The sequence below is a fragment of the Heptranchias perlo genome, chromosome 4, assembly GCF_035084215.1.
Source record: "Heptranchias perlo isolate sHepPer1 chromosome 4, sHepPer1.hap1, whole genome shotgun sequence".
Classification (NCBI taxonomy): Eukaryota; Metazoa; Chordata; class Chondrichthyes; order Hexanchiformes; family Hexanchidae; genus Heptranchias; species Heptranchias perlo.
In genome coordinates, this window is record NC_090328.1 from 6,333,853 (window position 1) to 6,357,130 (window position 23,278).

Below are 23,278 nucleotides of genomic sequence, written 5' to 3' on the forward strand. Positions count from 1 at the left end.
GGCCGACAGAGACCCCGCAATAAGACGCACCCCCCCACCCTGAGGGTGGCCCCCACCCGCAATGGTGGACCCCCCCCCCCCCACATTGTGGACCTTCATCTATTTCCGACTCTTCACCTGACCTCCAGCGACCTCCGTTCTCCTACTCCCGGCCCAGCCGATCTCCTCCCCGGCCCTCTGATCTCCCCCCCCACCACAATCTTCTTCCAGCCCCCTGATCTTCTTTCTGGCAACCCCCCCCCCCCCACCACCCCGATCTTCGTCTCAGCCTATGATCCCTCCCTCCCTCTCTCCGATCCCCGGCCGCTGTTGGGTGTGAGGCCTGGAAGTAAAATTAATTGGCCTCATTAAGTGATCGCGACCCACCAACTTACCTTCCAGGTTTCGCGCCCGAAAATCTCTTCCCCCCCCCAACCACCCCCCCCCCCCACCCTTCCTGGTTCAAAGTGAAAATTCTGCTCCAAGTGTCTCTTATCATATTCAGTGATTGGCATTTTTTTGCCCACTAAGGAATAAAGAAGTTTAAGAAGGTAACCAAATGTCCTCTTCACCAGTGGTAGCATTGGAGAGATTGAAGGAGTACATGTGAATAAAATCCCCCCATGGCCTCGCCCCCCCTTCTCTAATTTTGTAACCTCCTCCTGCCCTACAACCCTCCGAGATCTCCGCGCTCCTCCAATTCTGGCCTCTCGTGCATCCTCCACATCCTTCGCCCCACCGTTGGCGGCCGTGCCTTCAGCTGCCTCGGCCCTGAGCTCTGGAATTCCCTCCCTAAACCTCTCCGCCTCTCCCTCCTCCTTTAAGACGCTCCTTAAAACTTTACCTCTTTGACCAAGCTTTTGGTCACCTGTCCTAATATGACCTTATGTGGCTCGGTATCAAATTTTTGTTTGATAATCTCTCCTGTGAAGCGCCTTGGGATGTTTTGCTACGTTAAAGGTGCTATATAAATGCAAGCTGTTGTTGCTATTATAAAACACGGAGATCCAGCCCAGATCGGGGGGGGGGGGCATAATGAGTAGAGCAGGAGCCGGGCCTATCCTGCTCACGATTCTTTCGGTTGGCTGAAAGTAAAAACTTTTACTCTCAGGTCCCACTACCGCTCTCGCTGCTACAACACCAGGACTGCATTATCGTTCCCCAGCTATCATCATTTTCATTGGGCAGCCCAAAGGTGCATAAAATCAGGTATTTCAACCCAAGCCTTTCTACTAGATCATCAGGCAATAGGAATGGAGCAATCCAGGAATTTAGCCCTCTTCATTTTTTTTTTTAAGAGGGAAAATGATTTCCTGAGGCAAAAGTTGCAGAAATGTAGTGGGGAAGTTGCAGGGGATATTTCACTTGTACCAGTCAGTTTCTCCCTTCAGTGTGTTATTAAGCTGCTGATGCCCTGCCTCTCCCTGTCAGCCTAATACTGGAAGAGGTTAACAGCCGGCTACCGTAACAGCTGGCCTTACAGTCAGCAGGTGCTGAACTAAAACACACCGGCACTTCCGTTTGGATTTGAGCGTTAACGTGTCGGGGAGTGAAGTGGAACTAAGCACTCGTTGACGATATGACCGACTGGTACATTAATCAGTCGGAAATATCTTCCACTGTTAGGCAAGCAGAAAGAACACCATCGCTTGGGGAGAAAATTGGACCTGGTTGCACTCGTTTTATGGGCACAGAACGGGTGCGACGAGGGCCAATTTCAGAGACCCAAAGATCACTTGACAAAAGTTCGCCCCGATATTGGGTTGGGCCATTTTCCAGGCGTCCCTGTAAATGAAGGGCCTGTTTTAGTCCCCCTGGCAGAAACTGTTTTGGGATGAGTAGAGCAGGAGCCGTGACTATCCTGCTCATGATTCTTTTACAAATAAAAACTTTGACAAATTGTTCCCGTGGAGCCAGGAGAAGTAGGACCCCCGCCTTGACCATATCCCCATCACCTCCCCTCGTCATTGTCACTTCACCCACACTCCTTCCCGGGACTTACTTTCAGGCCGCTGATGATGGAGGCAAGCAGCTCGAAGTTAATTTCCTTCAAATGGATGAGTTGCCTGTGGAGGAGTGGCAGGCACCGGCAACTCACCCAGATAATGTTAATCAGGCCCAAGGCCCAATTTCGGGACAGCCTTGGGCCTCCCGGTTGGGGCGTCCAAGAACAGCCTAAAAGGAATTTCCGCCCCACTGCTGATTAAATTTAATTGTAAACAATTTTACAACACCAAGTTATAGTCCAGCAATTTTATTTTAAATTCACAAGCTGAATTTAAAATAAAATTGCTGGACTATAACTTGGTGTTGTAAAATTGTTTACAATTGTCAACCCCAGTCCATCACCGGCATCTCCACATCATGATTAAATTTAAAGTGCACTTTATGGTTAGAAACTTACCTGGGGAAGGTGCTCTTGTCAGGTGAAAATCACGGCATCTGCCCTGGAATGGTGTGTTGCTATCGATCACTTGCCCTGATCTTATACAATAACAAACTCATGACAAGTTATCCCTAATACAGTGGAGGTGATTCTGCCATGTGGATTTCCCCAGTGGGGAGCAGCATTTACAGGGAGAGTATCCTGGGAAGTCAATGAGCCTGTGGCTTTCCATCCTTTGATTTTAATGGATGCAAAATGATGGGATGTGCTCTTGCGATTTCCTGAGTTTTGCTCCCTGGAAATACCATTCCCACTGGGAATGTCGGACTGCAGACTCACCGCCTATATTAACACCTATCTCGAATGTCCCTGAAGATTTGCTAATCGTATACTTAAGTCTTCCAGTTCTACGCTCACAGCCTAACGTTGGCCTTAATTACAATATCAAATTGAACAATCAGCAAAATTCAAGCGTTCATCGCTCTCAGCTCTGGTCTGTTCACTTCACCCAAAGGATGAGGAATGCCCTGTGATTCTCACCCTAATATTTACTACTGACTGTGTTCCTTCCCAGTGCAGATTTCTTTCAGAAAATTATAATTTAGGATACAGTGTGTGAGTAATTTGAGACATGACGTGTGGTGGGTGTAACATGTTCAGGAGGAACAGGTGACTTTGGACCTATGTTTCCCAAAGCTCTCCACCACTGGGGGTTTTCCTTGCCTCATGTCTGGGAAAATTGTAGAAGAATTGATAGAGATTGATTGCTGTGATTAGTCATCAACTCCATTATCGTTGTATCATGCGATTACCAGGATGGTAGAAGGAGAACTAGATGGACCTTGGTCTTTCTTCGTCTACATGCTCATCCTGAGCTGGCAGTTGTTAGGAGTTTCCAGTTATTACCTTTTAAAATTGTAGCTTATCTGGAAAACGTAATCAACGGAATTACGGCAGATCACAACTGTGCAGCTGAGTGTAGGAGAAAATTGGCACTGTCCTAGGCAGCCAATCTTGTCAACAGATACATGCATAGATTGATTGTCAGCACATCAATCTGGCCGAATAACGCTCCTGTAGGGGAGTCACAACTACAGGAGATAGGGAGCAGGCAGCGGAGGAGGAAAGATGGGCGACTATCTAAGGGATGGGGAAAAGCAGGAAGGAAAGGTTAGAAATAGGAGCGTTCAGAACAACCTACGCTCTCAAACAGATTGGAAGCTCAGCTTCCCGTGGGGAAAATGAAGACTCTTGCCAGGGCCATTAAATAAATAGCTGATGAACACCATTAACTCTTTCCATATCACTGCTATCTAGTCCAGACATGCTGCGAACCCTCCTCTGTCACCAAGGCTAGATATGCCACTAATCTCCGCTATAATGTTACCACAAATATCACAAGGATGAGTACAGATGACAGAGGCCTTTTGGCCCAGCCAGTTCACCCTTCCATAGAAACCTACAATCCCCGCATCACAGAATCTAACTGTCCCTTGATTGACTCCAGAGTCTTTGCCCCTGCTCTGCTACCTGGAGACCATTCCAACTAATGACTGCTCCTTGTGTGACGAAGTACTTCCTGGTATCAGTCCTCAACTTGCCCTTTTACCAGTTTGTACCATTGTCCCATTTGTTCTGCAGTTGTGGTTCAACATTAAAATAATGCTCAGAATTATAGGAACGGGTGGAGGCCATTCAGCTCCTCGAGACTGTTCCGCCATTCAATTAGATCATGTCTGATCTGTATCTTAACTTCATCCACCTGCCTTAGGAACATAGGAATATAGGAACAGGAGTAGGCCATTCAGCCCCTCGAGCCTGCTCCGCCATTTGATAAGATCATGGCTGATCTGTGATCTAACTCCATATATCTGCCTTTGGCCCATATCCCTTAATACCTTTGGTTGCCAAAAAGCTATCTATCTAACATTTAAATTTAGCAATTGAGCTAGTATCAATTGCCGTCTGTGGAAGAGAGTTCCAAACTTCTACCACCCTTTGTGTGTAGAAATGTTTTCTAATCTCATTCCTGAAAGGTCTGGCTCTAATTTTTAGATTGTGCCCCCTACTCCTATAATCCCCAACCAGCGGAAATAGTTTCTCTCTATCCACCCTTTCTGTTCCCCTTAATATCTTATAAACTTCGATCAGATCACCCCTTAACCTTCAAAACTCTAGAGAATACAACCCCAATTTGTGTAATCTCTCCTCGTAACTTAACTCTTGAAGTCCGGGTATCATTCTAGTAAACCTACGCTGTACTCCCTCCAAGGCCAATATGTCCTTCCGAAGGTGCGGTGCCCAGAACTGCTCACAGTACTCCAGGTGCGGTCTAACCAGGGTTTTGTATAGCTGCAGCATAACTTCTGCCCCCTTGTACTCTAGTCCTCTAGATATAAAGGCCAGCATTCCATTAGCCTTATTGATTATTTTCTGCACCTGTTCATGACACTTCAATGATCTCTGTACCTGAACCTCTAAGTCCCTTTGGACATCCACTGTTTTTAACTTTTTACCATTTAGAAAGTACCTTGTTCTATCCTTTTTTGATCCAAAGTGGATGACCTCACATTTGCTTACACTGAATTCCAGAACTAGCTACGCCTCTAGCTAAGCTGTTCCAGTACAGCTACAACACTGGCATCTACCTGACAATGTGGAAAATTGCCCAGGTATGTCCTGTCCACAAAAAGCAGGACAAATCCAATCCAGCCAATTTCCGCCCCATCAGTCTACTCTCAATCATCAGCAAAGTGATGGAAGGTGTCGTCGACAGTGCTATCATAGGAACATAGGAACAGGAGTAGGCCATTCAGCCCCTCGTGCCTGCTCCGCCATTTGATAAGATCATGGCTGATCTGTGATCTAACTCCATATACTTGCCTTTGGTCCATATCCCTTGGCCTATCAAGCGGCACTTATTCACCAATAACCTGCTCACTGATGCTCAGTTTGGGTTCCGCCAGGACCACTCGGCTCCAGACCTCATTACAGCCTTGGTCCAAACATGGACAAAAGAGCTGAATTCCAGAGGTGAGGTGAGAGTGACTGCCCTTGACATCAAGGCAGCATTTGACCGAGTGTGGCACCAAGGAGCCCTAGTAAAATTGAAGTCAATGGGAGGCAGCGGGAAAACTCTCCAGTGGCTGGAGTCATACCAAGCGCAAAGGAAGATGGTAGTGGTTGTTGGAGGCCAATCATCTCAGCCCCAGGACATTGCTGCAGGAGTTCCTCAGGGCAGTGTCCTAGGCACAACCATCTTCAGCTGCTTCATCAATGACCTTCCCTCCATCATAAGGTCAGAAATGGGGATGTTCGCTGATAATTGCACAGTGTTCCGTTCCATTCGCAACCCCTCAAATAATGAAGCAGTCCGAGCCCGCATGCAGCAAGACCTGGACAACATCCAGGCTTGGGCTCATAAGTGGCAAGTAACATTCGCGCCAGATAAGTGCCAGGCAATGACCATCTCCAACAAGAGAGAGTCTAACCACCTCCCCTTGACATTCAACGGCATTACCATCGCCGAATCCCCCACCATCAACATCCTGGGGGTCACCATTGAACAGAAACTTAACTGGACCAGCCATATAAATACTGTGGCTACGAGAGCAGGGCAGAGGCTGGGTATTCTGCGGTGAGTGACTCACCTCCTGACTCCCCAAAGCCTTTCCACCATCTACAAGGCACAAGTCAGGAGTGTGATGGAATACTCTCCACTTGCTTGGATGAGTGCAGCTCCAACAACACTCAAGAAGCTCGACACCATCCAAGATAAAGCAGCCCGCTTGATTGGCACCCCATCCACCACCCTAAACATTCACTCCCTTCACCACCGGCGCACTGTGGCTGCAGTGTGTATCATCCACAGGATGCACTGCAGCAACTCGCCAAGGCTTCTTCAACAGCACCTCCCAAACCCGCGACCTCTACCACCTAGGACAAGAGCAGCAGGCACATGGGAACAAGACCACCTGTACGTTCCCCTCCAAGTCACACACCATCCCGACTTGGAAATATGTCGCCGTTCCTTCATCATCGCTGGGTCAAAATCCTGGAACTCCCTTCCTAACAGCACTTTGGGAGAACCGTCACCACATGGACTGCAGCGGTTCAAGAAGGCGGCTCACCACCACCTTCTCAAGGGCAATTAGGGACGGGCAATAAATGCCGGCCTCGCCCACATCCCATGAATGAATAAAAAAAAAATTTGCCAGTTTTGCCCATTCACCTAATCTATCAATATAGCTTTGTAATTTTATGTTTTCATCTACACTGCTTACAATGCCACCAATCTTTGTGTCATTGGCAAACTTAGATATGAGACTTTCTATGCCTTCATCTAAGTCGTTAATAAATATTGTGAATAATTGAGGCCCCAAGACAGATCCCTGTGGGACTCCACTAATCACATCCTGCCAATGTGAGTACCTGCCCATTATCCCTACTCTCTGTCGCCTTTCGCTCAGCCAACTTCCTAACCAAGTCCGTACTTTTCCCTCGATTCCATGGGCTTCTATCTTAGCTAACAGTCTCTTATGTGGGACTTTATCAAATGCCTTCTGGAAGTCCATATAAATAACATCATTGACATTCCCCTGACCACTACTTTAGTCACCTCTTCAAAAAATTCAATCAGGTTTGTCAGGCACGACCTGCCTTTCACAAATCCATGCTGGCTCTCCCTGATTAACTGAAAATTCTCGAGGTGTTCAGTCACCCTATCCTCAATTATAGACTCCAGCATTTTCCCCACAACAGATGTTAGGCTAACTGGTCTATAATTCCCTGGTTTCCCTCCCGCTCCTTTCTTAAAAAGCGGTTCTGTAACTTCTATTCCATGCAGTATCTTGTATTCCTCTCACTCGCCTCCTTTGAAGGCTGAAGAGTCCAAGTTTCTCATAATTCAGTCCTCTACCTTACCCATACTGACAGGATCAGGTATCCACGTTACCAGCGCAGGTGCACCCAAGAGTAGTTTTAGACACTGATTGGGAATTCAGTCCTTTTATGATGCTCATAGGGGCTTAAACAGCAAAAGGACAAAAATCTGAATATTTGCAATTTTGTACTATCAAGGCCTATAAATATAGTTTGATGACATTTCCCAGTCCTGGGATCCTTAAAGCCCTTTGACTTACACTTGTGACAATATGACCCTTCCTGTTCATTGTCTACCAAAAGACGGATTAAAAAAAAGTTTTGATTTCGTCTTTAAAGGATACACGGCTATTTCAGCTGGGTTAGTTTCCCGACGCAAAATCGTCGAGCAGAAATTGATAGCCAAGTTCCACACCCATGAGGACGGCCTCAACCGGGATCTTGGGTTCATGTCACGCTACACGTAACCCCACCAGCGGGAAAAAAAAGTTATTTGTTTTTAATACAACTGGACATTCTCTCTCTCTCTCTCTCTCTCTGCCTTTCGGGTCTCTTTCTCTCTCTGTCTGTGTAATCTGACCCATTGTGTATTCAGTATACTGGGATGTAATGTTTTCCGTGGCTAAGCTGTCTGAACACCAACGACACCTTTGATTGCTGTGATTGTCTCCCAGCCTAATATATGGTATGCGATTTTACAACCCTTCACTCACTCACCTGACGAAGGAGGTAAGCTCCGAAAGCTTGTGATTTTCAAATAAAACTGTTGGACTATAACCTGGTGTTGTAAGATTCATTACATTTGTCCACCCCAGTCCATCACCGGCATCTCCACATCATAGTTTCCTGGACCAGAGAGACACCAAGGTCAAGAGGTGTGAGCTCAATAAGCAGACAATTGAGGAACTCTGCGATGAACTCAAGGCGAACTTTGAGTCTCGAACTACCAGAAGCTTTGTTCTATCTGTCCGTGTTAAGGTCACCGCTGCACTAAGCTTCAGGTTCATTCGTGTGCTTGGAGGGACCTGTCTGGTGTTTGACACATATCAATATTGCTCTGTGCATCTCAAGTAACTGCTGCTTCTGTCAGCAAGTTCTCCTTGGAGAGCCTGATAGCAACAGGAGGTCTAAGATGACATCCCCCCGCCACCCCCCCCCCCCACAAATAGCAAGATTTCCAAGTGTCTCTTAGCCCACCTGTGTACAACGAGAATAACCTTTAGGAATGAGAACCACTGCTGGGCCATGAATATGCAGCTCGTTTGAGGCAAAAATGATACCACTGAGTTGCGGCTGACACAAGCAAGGCAGAACAGGGCTCTAACGAGAGTGGGTTTCAGAGAACCATAGGCCCTATTTTTGTACTGACGACCTTAAGGTGTTTTGAACAATATGACCTTGCCAGCTCACTGGTAGCGTCTGACATAACAAGTTAGCTTCAAACGCTCTTCAAACGTCTCTGTCAGCTCCCTGTCTTCAGCGCATTACAAGAAGATTGGGAAGATACAGGTCTACATTGGTCTCAGGGAGTGATGTCACTGTCTTCCTAAATATTCTGCAATGCAGGCATCACCCTGTTGCCAGTTTTGTTTTCTCTTTATCTCCCCGAGCAGTTGTTAGTTTGATTGAAGGCGCTGCCCAAGGAATTGAATTTTGTCACGTTGTGCCACCGTTTGCTTCCCAAACGTAATGTTCATCAGTTCTCTGCGCTACCTTCACCAGCTCTGCAGGAAGCCGCGGTCTGGCCCACTACACGACAGTCATTACACGAGGTCTATCTGGTGAGACGAGGTGTCCCATCCCGGTCAAGGGCAGACGTGCACCCCCAAACCTCGGGGACCAGGCTGAGGATCGTGGTCTGGACCCCATAAAATTTATTTTTGAAGTGGCCTCCCTTACAAAGGGGATGCAAGGCCACCTCTCGGGAGGGGGGAGAACCCTGCACCCCCACCCATTAATAGATTATCTGGTCATTTATCTCATTGCTGTTTGTGGGATCTTGCTGTGCTCAAATTGGCTGCTGCATTTCCCTAGATTACAACAGTGACTTCAATTACAAAAGTACTTCAGTGGCTGTAAAGCACTTTGGGGTGCCCTGAGGTCATGAAAGGCGCTATATAAATGCAAAACCTCCTTCCTCCCTCCTTCCCACTCCCTCCCTTCCTTCGTGCCTTCCTTCCATTCTGCCTTCCCTCTTTGTCGGGCCGGTGCCCTATATATCCCCCCCAGTGGTATGGGCGCCCACCACTGCAAAGGAAATTAGGGAACCTCCCCTTGACCCCGGAAAGCCCACCAGGGATTCCCGGCAGGGTATCTTGGCACTTATGCCAGGAGGCACACCCTTCCTCATCCAGATGCCAGCCGACATCACCCCTCTCCTCAAATAACCCACTTTGGCCCTCCTGTCTTTGCAAACTATCGCCCGTGTCCGACTTCCATTTCTCTCTAAAGTCCTTGAACGTGTTGCCATCTCCCAAATCCGTGCCCATCTTTCCGCACCTCCATGTTTGAATCTCTCCAATCTGTTTTTTAACCCTGCCCCAGTACTGCAATGGCCCTAATCAAAGTCACAAATTGCAACCTCTGTGACTGTGACTGTGTTGCATTGTTCCCTCGTTGTCCTCTCTGCAGTCGACCTCACCATCCTCCTCGAACACCTGTCCTCTGAAGCCCAGCTCAGTGACACTGTCTCCGTTTAATCATAGTCAAAGCATCTCTAGCGATGGCTTCTCTTCCTGCCCATGGACCGTTACCTCCGGAGTCCCTCAAAGATTTATCTTTGGCCACTCCTCTTTCTCATCTACATGCTGCCCCTTGATAACATCATCTGAAGACTTGGGGTCAGTTTCCACATGTATGCTGATGACACCCAGTTCTACCTCACTGCCACCTTTCTTGACCCCTCCATTGCCTCTGTGCTGTCAGATTGCGCGTTCGACATCCAGTCTTGGATGAGGCACAATTTCCACAAGCTAAACACTGGGAAGACCGAAACCATCAAATCTCTGTACTTTCATTATCAATTCTATCTCCCTCCCCGGCCACTGTCTTAGGTTGAACCAGGCTGTCCGTAACCTTGGTTACGAACCTATTCGAGACCGAGCTGAGCTTCCGACCTTGTTATTCTTCATCACAAAGACCGCCTACATCGCCCAACTCTTCCTTTGCCTTGGTCCATCTGCTGCTGAAGCTCTCATGAATGTCTTTGCCACCTCCAGACTTGACTACTCCAATGTTCACCTGGCCGGCCTCCCATCCTCCATGCTTTGTAAACTTCAGCTCAAGTCCTTGAGTTCTTGAATCAATCCTGTCCTTGCTGACCTACAATGGTTCCCGGTCCACCAACCTCTCAAATTTTAAATTCTCATCCTCGTGCTTATATCCCTTCATGGCCTCGCCCCTTCTTATCTCTGTAATTTCCTGCTGCCCTCAGAATTCTCCCTCTTCCTTTCGCCCCACCACCGGCAAAACAAATATACGGCAGGCCTTGCATAGCAACTTGATAACCCACCTCAGCCAGATAGAAATAATAGAAATATCAAGGTGAAAATCTGGTGGGAGATGTTATTTATCACTCTCAATAGTGACAACTTGCCTTTATATAGCGCCTTTAACATGGAAAAACATCTCAAGGTGCTTCACAGAGATGTAATCGAAAAAAAATTAACGCTGAGACAAAGGTGAGATTAGGAGGGGTGATCAAAAGTTTGGTTGTAGGGGTGGGTTTTAAGGAGGGCCTTAAAGGAGGAGAGGGGAGGAGTTTGTGGAGGAAATTGCAGAGAGTGAGACCTAGATGCCTAAAGGCTCGGCCACCAATGGCGGGGTGAGGGAAGGAGGGGGTGGGGTGGGGGAGGCCTAAGAGGCCGGATTCAGAGGAACAGAGAGTTGAGAGGCTGGGGTAGGTGTCGGGCTGGAGGACGTTACAGAGATAGGGAGGGGCGATGCCAGGGGAGGATTTAAACAAAAGGACGCAAATTTTAAACGTGAGGAGTTGGGGACCAGGAGCCCCATCTACCTCAAAAGGACTTCTCATATAAAATGGTGCATCCAGTTCTTAATATCGCTGGCTAATCTGATCTAAAATCACAGTCCAATTATTAAAGAGATAATGTCTTATGTTTTTCTTTGCTTCCATACACAATAATATAAATCGTGTTAAATCGCAGTATCACATTACTTTGGTGTGTCACATCTTTAGGATGAAAATGACGCTTGGAACTTCTTTCTAACCAAAGAAAATTAATTTGCCCTTTAGCAGAAAGTGACAGTCGACAAGAAACTAATAAGGAGAGTCTGGGAAAATATCTGGATGAATGATCATTTATTTAACCTTATTTGATGTTTATTCAATTTTAAATATGTCTGTCGTACTCCATCAAAGTTAAAGGTGGTTAAGGCTGTGAAAAAGAAGAGACAATGGGGAGATTAGAGATTTGCTGCTGTTGATATCTTAACACTGCTGTTAAGATATCAACCAGCCAGTTCATCTTATCCTCCAGTGCAGTACCGAGGGAGTGCTACACTGTTGGAGGTGCCATCTTTCGGGTGAGACGTTAAACTGAGGCTCCATCTGCCATATAAGGTGCATGTAAAAGACTGCATGGCTACTATTCGAAGAAGAGCATGGGAGTTCTCCCTCGATGAGGCCATGAAAGGTGCTATATAAATGCAAGTTCTTTCTTTGACTTTACTGCTCCTGGTCAATGAAAAACACACTGGAAACACAGCAAGGCTCCACGGCCGAGATCGCCAAGGTGAAGAAAATGGTCTATTCGTGGGATAATATTGAAGATTAAGAAAATGTAGGGACCGGCTTCAGAAAGAGTTTTTCTGCAGTTACTGTCTTCCTCTCCTGAAAGTGCTACCCATGACTGGTGTGAAGATCGATGACAGTCTGCTGGTCTCTCACCAGCCATTCTTTATGCACGAGCCCAATTGGTTGGGGGGGGGGGGAGGGGGTTTCAGGCCGCCATGGAAACCGTCCCCGGCAAGGTAACTACAGATTGGGGGGGGGGGGTGGGGGGGTTTGTCAGTTCGCCATCAGGGAAGGCAGGGAAACCTGTGTCGTGGAAAGCCCAAGGTATCCTTCTCCTGGCCCACGAGGAATCTTAAATCTTTTTTTAAAAAGGACCGACCTGGGCCTGGATCTTTGCTGCCGCCAGCTTTGGTGGCCGGAGACCAGGCAGGCCTTAGTTGGACCCGGGGTTAAAATTGCGTGTGCCTCCCCCCCGCCCATGACATCATCGGGACGCGATACTGCCATTAGGCCCCCGCTCATCTGGGGCGAGCGTCCTACCTGTGCCTGAGCTCAGGGCGATAAAAACGGTGGGGGTCGGGAACAGGGCGCGAACCCTTCCCGCCATCTTACACCCCCTCCACCCGCACTGCTCCCGCTGGGCGGGGAAAGAGAGGGGAGGGTTAAAATCTGCTCTTATAGGTTGTACTGTTTTAGAGCTAAGTGCTAAGTTTAGATGTGGCTCAGACAGTTTGATCGTTTTTCTCACTTTGAAGCACCATATGGCTGTTCTGGCACAAATTCGAGGACAGTTACAAAACTCACGCTGACAGTCAGGGATGGATAGGGGTTCAAGGAAAAAGCATTTTTTTTACTCATCTAAACACACAGAAGATGGGAAAAGGATCCTGATTAAAAAATGCATTTATACAGCATCTTATCACACGTCTCAGAAATATCACAAAGCACTTCCGATACATTGAGTTAGTTTGAAGCGCAGTGACTGTTGTTATGTGAGCAAGGCTGGCAGCCATTTTGTGCACAGCAAGATCCCACAAACAGCAATGAGCGGAATAGCTAATTTAATCTGTTTTTAACGATCGTGGTTGAGAGATGAATGTCGGCCAGGACACGGGGAAAATTCCTTGCTCCTCTTCCAGTAGTGCTGTGGTTCTTTAACCTGAATAGGCAGTCAGGGCCGTGGCTTAACACCTAATTCAAAGGATGGCACCTCTAACAATGCAGCACTCCCTCTGGAATTCCCTCCCAAACCTCGCCGCCTCTCCATCTCTCTCTCCTCCTTTAAGTGGGGGGGGGGGGGGCGGTTTAAACTAATTTAACCGAGGGATGGGCACCAGGATGTAGAATTGGAAAGAAGAAACAAGGTGCACAAAGGATTGGGAGAGGCAGATAGCACTAGAGTAAGAAATAATATGGTATTAGGCGGGAGGATACTAAGAAAGAATACAAGAAGGTCTGAGATAGGTTTACAGTGCATGTGTGTAAACGCACAAAGAGTAGTAAACAAGGTTGGTGAGCTGCAGGCATAAATGAGAATATGATGATGTGGCGATAATAGAAACCTGGCTCAAAAAAGGGCAGGATTGGGTACTAAATATTCCTGGATACAAGGTGTTAAGGAAAGATAGGCGAGGAGAGGGGGTGGCAGTATTGATTAAGGAGAATATTACAGTGCTGGAGAGAGAGGATGTCCTGGAGGGGTCAAGGACAGAATCTATTTGGTTAGAGTTGAGAAACAATAGAGGTGCCATTACACTACTGGGTGTATTCTATAGACCACCAACTAGTGGGAAGGATATAGAGGAGCAAATTTGCAGGTAAATTACAGAGAGGAGCAAGAACTATAGAGTAGTGATAATGGGGGACTTCAATTATCCTAATATAGACTGGGATAGTAATAGTGTAAAGGGCAAAGAGGGGGAGGAATTTTTGAAGTGTGTTTAGGAGAACTTTCTTGACCAGAACGTTTCCGGCCCAACGAGGAAGGGGGCATTGCTGGATCTGGTTCTGGGGAATGAGGCGGGCCGAGTGGAGCAAATGTTAGTGGGGGAACATTTAGTGAACAGCGATCATAGTACATAATGGTTTAGATTAGCTTTGGAAAAGGACAAGGACCACTCTAAAGTAAAAATACTCTGTGGGATAAGAACGGATCTGGCCCAGGTAAGCTGGAATCAAAGGATGGCAGGCAAAACTGTAATTGAACAATGGGCGGCCTTTAAAGAGGAGATGGTTCGGGTACAGTCTAGGTACATTCCCACAAGGGATAAAGGGAGGGCAATTAAAGCCAGAGCTCCCTGGATAACAAAAGAGATAGAGAGTAAGATGAAGCAGAAAAAAGGGGCGTATGACAGATGTCAGGTTGATAATACAAGTGAGAACCAGGCTGAATATAGAAAGTTCAGAGTGAAAGCGAAAAAGGAAATAAGAGGGGCAAAGAGAGAGTATGAGAATAGACTGGTGCCAAACATAAAAGGGCATCCAAAAGTCTTCTATAGGCATGTAAATAGTAAACGGGTGGTAAAAGGAGGGGTGGGACTGATTAGGGACCAAAATGGAGATCTACGCTTGGAGGCAGAGGGCATGGCTGAGGTACTAAGTGAGTACTTTGCATCTGTCTTTACCAAGGAAGAAGATGCTGCCAAAGTCACAGTAAAAGAGCAAATATTTGAGATACTGGATGGGCTAAAAATTGATAAAGTGGAGGTACTAGAATGGTTAGCTGTATTTAAAGTAGATAAGTCACCCGGTCCGGATGGGATGCATCCTAGGTTGCTGAGGGAAGTAAGTGTGGAAATTACGGAGGTGCTGGCCATAATCTTCCAATCGCCCTTCGAAACAGGGGAATTGCAAATGTGAAACCCTTGTTCAAAAAGGGTGTAAGGATAAACACAGCAACTACAGGCCAGTCAGTTTAACCTCAGTAGTGGGAAAACTTTTAAAAACGATAATCCGGGACAAAATTAACAGTGTCTTGGACAAGTGTAGATTAATTAAGAAAAGCCAGCACGGATCTGTTAAAGGCAAATCGTGTTTAACTAACTCGATAGAGTTTTTAAATGAGGTAACAGAGAGGGTAGATGAGGGCAATGTGATTGATGTGATGTATATGGACTTTCAAAAGGCGTTTGATAAAGTGCCGCATAATAGGCTTGTCATCAAAGTTGAAGACCATGGAATACAAGGGGCAGTAGCAGCATGGATACGAAATTGGCTAAGTAACAGGAAACAGAGAGTAGTGGTGAATGGTTGTTTTTCGGACTGTAGGGAGGTGTACAGTGGTGTTCCCCAGGGGTCGGTGCTGGGACCATTGCTTTTTTTGATATATATTAATGACTTGGACTTGGGTATACAGGACACAATTTCAAAATTTGCAGATGACACATAACTTGAAAGGGTAGTAAATAGTGAGGAGGATAGTGATAGACTTCAAGAGGATATAGACAGGCTGGTGGAATGGGTGGACAGGTGGCAGATGAAATCTAACGCAGAAAAGTGTGAAGTGATACATTTTGGTAGGAAGAACGAGGAGAGGCAATATAAACTAGAGGGCACAATTCTAAAAGGGGTGCAGTTACAGAGAGATCTGGGGGCACATGTTCACAAATCGTTGAAGGTGGCAGGGCAGGTTAAGAAAGCATACTGGGCTTTATAAATAGAGGCAAAGAGTACAAAAGCAAGGAGGTTATGATGAACCTTTATAAAACACTGGTTCGGCCACAACTGGAGTATTGTGTCCAATTCTGGGCACTGCACTTTAGGAAAGATGTGAAGGCCTTAGGTAGGGTGCAGAAGAGATTTACTAGAATGATTCCAGGGATCAGCGACTTCAGTTTCATGGATAGACTGGAAAAGCTGGGGTTGTTCTCCTTGGAGCAGAGAAGGTTGAGAGGAGATTTAATAGAGGTGTTCAAAATCACTGAGGGTCTAGACAGAGTAGATAGAGAGAAACTGTTGCCATTGGCGAAAGGGTCAAGAACCAGATGACACAGATTTAAGGTGATTTGCAAAAGAACCAAAGGCGACATGAAGAAAAGCTTTTTTACACAGTGAGTAGTTAGGATCTGGAATGCAGAGCCTGAAAGGGTGGTGGAGACAGATTCAATTGTGGCTTTCAAAAGAGAACTGGATAAGTACTTGAAGGGAAAAAATTTGCAGGGCTACGTGGATAGGGGGGCGGAGTGGGACTAGCTGGATTGCTCCTGCAGAGAGCCGGCATGGACTCGATGGGCGGAATGGCCTCCTTCCTTGCTATAAACTTTCTATTTTTTTAAAACTCGTCCATGGGATGTGGGCATCGCTGGCAAAGCCAGCATTTATTGCCCATCCCTATTTGCCCTTGAGAAGGTGGTGGTGAGCCGCCTTCTTCAACCGCTGCAGTCCATGTGGTGAAGGTTCTCCCACAGGATTTTGACCCAGCGACGATGAAGGAACGGCGATATATTTCCAAGTCGGGATGGTGTGTGACTTGGAGGGGAACGTGCAGGTGGTGTTATTCCCATGTGCCTGCTGCCCTTGTCCTTCTAGGTGGCTGAGGTCGCGGGTTTGGGAGCTGCTGTCGAAGAAGCCTTGGTGAGTTGCTGCAGTGCATCCTGTAGATGGTGCACATCTTTGATTCTAAGATGCTGCTTAAAACCTACCTCTTTGACCAAGCTTGAGTCACTCGTGCATGTCCTTATTCACCTCTGAGTGGCTTGTTTCAAAGGTCTGGAGTCAGCATGCCTGTCCAGGTTCAATGCTGCATGGTTTGCGGAGCCTCAAACAGCAGTGAGGGGGGAATAAAATCTAGCGTTTTTCACTTCTGCCTTAGAAAGAAAGAAAGATCTGCATTTCTATAGCACCTTTCATGACCTCAGGACGTCCCAAAGTGCTTTACAGCCACTGAATGTTTTTTTTGAAGCGTAGTATTGTAGGAAACACGACAGCCAATTTGCACATAGGAAGCTCCCACAACCAGCAATGTGATAATGACCGGATAATCTGTTTTTTTTTTACTGATGTTGGTTTAGGGAAATAAAAAGTTTTGCATTTAAATTAAACCAAAAAACACAACTTGTGACCATCAACTGAGTAAGGACGGCAGGTTTCCTTCCCTAAAGGACGTTATTGAACCAGTTGGGTGTTTATGACAATCTGACAGCTTCACGGTCACTTTTACTGACAGCAGCTTTTTATTTCCAGATTCTTTTTAAACAATTCAAATTCTGAAACTGCCATGATAGGATTTGAACTCATCGTCTCATGGATTATTAGTCTAAGGACTCTGGATTGCTCGTCCAATACACAACCACAACACTACTGAACCGCTTGACAGATGAGGCTTGTTTTTTTTTTAAAAGAACAGCCACTGAAAAGTAAAATGTCGTTATGGAAGGACTGGCAATTCACCAGAGATAGACCACATCTGGTGGAAAGTAAGTGTCTTTATGAATAATGCTTTGACCATCTGACCTCCTGGACTGGTTTCGATTGCCTGAGGGTGATTGGAGAGGAATTTTCCAGAGTATTTTTCCCCTTATCGGCCCTGGGCTTTTCCTCTGGTTTTTTTGCCTCTCCCAGGAGATTACATGGCTGCGAGAGGGGCAAGGGGGGACAGGGTGTGGGGGGGACCAGGGAAGGTGTTTAGTCATTGACGCTCCGGCCATATGGTGTGTGGGGCAGCTGGTCGTTTCCTGCTTGTCAATTTTGTATGTTCGGACAAGCTGTCACTCATCCAGTTCACACAGTTGGAACGGCCTGCTCAGCATGCTCCGTTACACGTGCATCTCATTTGTCTTGCCTTTGCATGTCATTTGTTGGCAACCTGTGGCCAGTGCGTAAAGTAATCTTTTGTGAAAGGATGCAAGTCAGGCCCACTTGACCGTACCATCGGCTCCACATACGATGCAAGGCAAAAATTAAAACTGTCCACATGGCCTCATCTTTGCTGCCAATAAACCATCCAATCTCACAAGTTGTGCTTTTTGATTTAATTTAAATTTCTTATCTCCCTGAACCACCTACCAACAGCAGCAAAGTGGGGGGCGTGCAGGAGGTGTCAGGTAACTGTTTCCCTGTCCCTACCAGTGACACTCGGAACTGATCACTAGTAGGTAAGTGAGGACAGTCTGGTGACGGCTCTCTTGTTAATTTCCCCATCTTCCTTTGGGACTGTCCCTGCCCTGGTGTAAATCCACAACGTGACTGAGATAAGTGACTTAATGTGTGGCTTATCATTCTAGTATTGAGGGGGACTATAAAAACTAAGCTGTGAATCTCTCAATCTGGCAAAAGAGCCAGAGGGAAGATGAGGAGAACTTTATTTTACGCAGCGAGTGGTTATGATCTGGAATGGGCTGCCTGAAAGGGTGGTGGAAGCAGATTCAATAATAATTATATAATGGGTAAAGACTTTCAAAAGGGAATTGGAAAAACACTTCAAAAATGTTCAGGGCTAAGAGGAAAGAGCAGGAGAGTGGGACTAATTGGGTAGCTCTTTCGAAGAGCCGACACAGGCACTGACCTGCTAGTGATCAGTTCCGAGTGTCACTGGTAGGGACAGGGTAACAGTCACCTGACACCTCCCCCACCCCCCCTTTGCTGACCTCTTTCTGTGCTATACGATTCCATGACTTGCTTCAAAACTCCTGGGAAGATTTGGCCATTTCGGTATTAATTTGGAGATGTTATAAAAATCAACAACTAAAGTAGAGACAATTTTATCACTGCCCGATCTTTGGACAGTTTCAATAGGGGATCCCAGTGAAGCATTGGTCAACTTGAAGATAAAACTAACTTGTTCCGAAATTGAATGATAGAAAGAAAAGAAGACTTGCATTTTATACAGCACCTTATCGTATGTCTCAGAAAGATCTCAATGGACACCACATATAACGAAGAGCAGTGATTTTTGTTATGTAGGTAAACGTAGCAGCTATTTTGCGCACAGCAAGATCTCCAAACAAATACAATAAGACGAACGACCAGTTTATCTACTTTTAGTGGTGTTGGTTAAAATGAGGGAAGAAATGAACTTGCATTTATTTAGGTTGTCCCAAAGCACTTTGCTGCTAATGAATTACTTTTCAAGTGTAGTCACTGCAGTTGGTCACGGAGGGAATATCGGCCAGGGAGAACTCCCTGATTTCTGAGGTGGATGTTAAAGCGCATTGTTTGGGCAGAGGCAGCTTTGCTCTACAGCTGGCTCTGCTACATTTGAGTTGTCAGAGTTTGCTGAAAGAAAGAAAGAACTTGCTTTTATATAGTGCCTTTCACGACCTCAGGACATTTCAAAGCACTTTACAGCTAATTAAGTAGTTTTGAAGTGCAGTCACTGTTATAATGTAAGAAACGCAGCAGCTGATTTGCGCGCAGCAAGATCCCACAAACAGCAATGAGATAATGACCGGATAATCTGTTTCAGTGGTATTGGTTGAGGGATAAATATCGGCCAGGACATTGGGGAGACCTCCTCTGCTCCTCTATGAGATCCTTTACGTCCATCTGAGAGGGCAGACGAGGCCTCGGTTCAACAGCTCATCCCAAAGGCGGCACCTCCGACAGTGACGCACTTGAACTTGAACCCACGACCTTCTGACTTAGAGGCGAGGGTGCTACCCACTGAGCCAAGGCTGACACCCAAATGATAACACTTGACGCATAAAAAGAGAAATGCATTCCATTCCCTGGCATCAGTGGAGGAAGTACGGCAGAGGAGGACGGATACCTATCGTCTGTTACCCAAGTGCACCATTCAAATGGACGAGCAGCGCAGTGCACGTCACCTCCACCTGCCAAACCTGCGACTTCCACCACCGAGAAGGACAAGGACAGCAGGGGCCTGGGAACAGCAGCACCTCCATCACTTCACTGTTGTTTCTACAAATATTGTTTCGGAAGAAAAAGTGGTGTCACCGTTTCTGTTACTCTTTGTACAGTGCTGAGTTGAGAACGTTTCAGTAGTTTATATGGCGATGCGCAAATGAAATGACTATAAAGGGGTGTACTCTCTTCCAAAGAACCAAAGGTGACATGAGGAATAGCTTTTTTACACAGCGAGTGGTTAGGATCTGGAATGCACTGCCCGAGGGGGTGGTGGAGGCAGATTCAATCATGGCCTTCAAGAGGGAACTGGATAAATACTTGAAAGGAAAAAAATTTGCAGGGCTGCGGGGATAGGGTGGGGGAGTGGGACTAGCCGGATTGCTCTTACATAGAGCCGCACGGACTCGACGGGCTGAAAGGCCTCCTTCCTTGCTGTAACCTTTCTATGTTTCTATGAGTTCTCTACAAATTCTTTGCATATAGCTAAATATGCATGCTTAGAGAACTGGGAAAGTATAGTGATTTTGGGGCAGGTAGATGCAGCAGTAGATAAGTGCGTGTGGTTAGGAGGCTGGGAAAGAGTTGTGTACGAAAGGGAGGCAAACCCATCCATCCACTCCCTCCACCGGCGCACCGTGGCTGCAGTGTGTACTATGTACAGGATGCACTCCAGAAAATCACCAAGGCTTCTCCGGCAGCACCTCCAAAACCTGTGACCTCGACCACCCAGAAGGTCAAGGGCAGCGGGTGCATGGGAACACCACCACATGCCCGTTCCCCTCCAAGTCACACAGCATCCCGACTTGGAAATATATCGGTTGTTCCTTCATCGTCGCTGGGTCAAAATCCTGGAACTCCCTTCCTAACAGAACTGTGGGAGAACCTTCACCACACGGAAGCAGTTCAAGAAGGCGGCGGCTCATCACCACCTTCTCAAGGGGCAACAAATGTCGGCCTTGCCAGCGATGCCCACATCCCAAGAACGAATAAAAAATATTAGTAGAAATGTGAAAGGCAAATGGAGAAATGAACTGAAAGAATCTTATTGGTAGTAATAAAACCGGATGAACCACCCGGCATCGGACCACTAGGCACCGGACACGGCAAAGGCAAACCAAGCCCAGTCGACCCTGCAAAGTCCTCCTCACTAACAGCTGGGGACTTGTGCCAAAATTGGGAGAGCTGTCCCACAGACTAGTCAAGCAATAGCCTGACATAGCCATACTCACAGAATCATACCTTTCAGCCAACGTCCCAGACTCTTCCATCACCATCCCTGGATATGTCTTGTCCCACCGGCAGGACAGACCAACCAGCAGTGGCGATACAGTGATTTATAGTCAGGAAGGAGTGGCCCTGGGAGTCTTCAACATTGACTCCGGACCCCATGAAATCTCATGGCATCAGGTCAAACATGGGCAAGGAAACCTCCTGCTGATTACCACCTACTGTCCTCCCTCAGATGATGAATCAGTCCTCCTCCATGTTGAGCACCACTTGGAGGAAGCACTGAGGGTAGCAAGGGCACAGAATGTACTCTGGGTGGGGGACTTCAATGTCCATCACCAAGAGTGGCTCGGTAGCACCACTACTGACCGAGCTGGCCGAGTCCTGAAGGACATAGCTGCCAGACTGGGCTTGCGGCAGGTGGAGATCAAACCAACACGAGGGAAAAACCTACTTGACCTCGTCCTCACCAATCTACCTGTAGCAGATGCATCTGTCCACGACAGTATTGGTAGGAGTGACCACCGCACAGTCCTCGTGGAGATGAAGTCCCATATTCGCACCGAGGACACCATCCAAAGTGTTGTGTGGCACTACCATCGTGCTAAATGGGATAGATTCAGAACAGATCGAGCAGCTCAAAACTGGGCATCCATGAGGCGCTGTGGGCCATCAGCAGCAGCAGATTTGTATTCCAGCACAATCTGTAACCTCATGGCCCGGCATATTCCTCACTCTACCATTACCAACAAGCCAGGGGATCAACCCTGGTTCAATGAGGAGTGTAGAAGAGCATGCCAGGAGCAGCACCAGGCGTACCTAAAAATGAGCTGCCAACCTTTCAAGCTACAACTCAAGACTACATGCATGCTAAACAGCGGAAGCAACATGCTATAGACAGAGCTAAGCGATTCCACAACCAACGGATCAGATCAAAGCTCTGCAGTCCTGCCACATCCAGTCGTGAATGGTGGTGGACAATTAAACAATTAACGGGAGGAGGAGGCTCTGCAAACTTCCCCATCCTCAATGATGGTGTAGTCCAGCACGAGTGCAAAAGACAAGGCTGAAGCGTTTGCAACCATCCTCAGCCAGAAGTGCCGAGTGGATGATCCATTTCAGCCTCCTCCCGATATTCCCACTGTCACAGAAGCCAGTCTTCAGCCAATTCGATTCACTCCACGTGATATCAAGAAACGGCTGAGTGCACTGGATACAGCAAAGGCTATGGGCCCCGACAACATCCCGGTTGAAGTGCTGAAGACTTGTGCTCCAGAACTAGCCCTGCCTCTAGCCAAACTGTTCCAGTACAGCTACAACACTGGCATCTACCCGACAATGTGGAAAATTGCCCAGGTATGTCATGTCCACAAAAAGTAGGACAAATCCAATCCGGCAAATTACCGCCCCATCAGCCTACTCTCAATCATCAGGTTAGCCACGGAAAACAGTACTGAATACACAATGGGTCAGATTACAAAGCCAGAGAGAGAAAGCGACCCGAAAGGCAGAGAGATAGAGAGAGAATGTCCAGTTGTATTAAAAACAGATAACTTTTTTTTCCCCCTGCTGGTGGGGTTACGTGTAGCGTGACATGAACCCAAGATCCCGGTTGAGGCCGTCCTCATGGGTGCGGAACTTGGCTATCAATTTCTGCTCGACGATTTTGTGTTGTTGTGTGTCTCGGAGTCAAACAGACTGGTCACAAGACGATTTTATAGTCGCTGAAGTTGCAAACAAAAAAAGTTCTATGCTTTTTTTTGCTGACTCAGTGCCTTGCAGACAGGTTGTAAATCACTAGAACCCTCCTGTGAACGTCCTTCGGTGAGCCTTGCTCATCCATATTGCCTATTTATGCTGTAGCTGGCTGCTGGATAGCGATTGCTTCTTCCAATTGACCGTGCAGAAACACTTCCCTCTGCGTCTCACGGACATTACCCAGAGCAAGCAGCGATCATTGTGGGGAAAAGGATGAGCATGTCGTTAACCCACAGAAGACATCTCCTGCGTGCTTTCAGCTCAATCGCCATTCATGCACTCGACAACTGGTGATCAGACTACTGCTCCAGACTAAGAAGGGCATTGTCCTGTCTAGACTGAGAATGTGGAACTCGCTGCCACATGGGAGTGGTTCAAGCCACGAACTTTCTAAGACGTCTCAGCACCTGTCATGTCTGTGCTGAGTTTGATCATCAGATTCACAATTTCATCAATGTTGCACCATCTCATCGTGCCAACAACAGGAG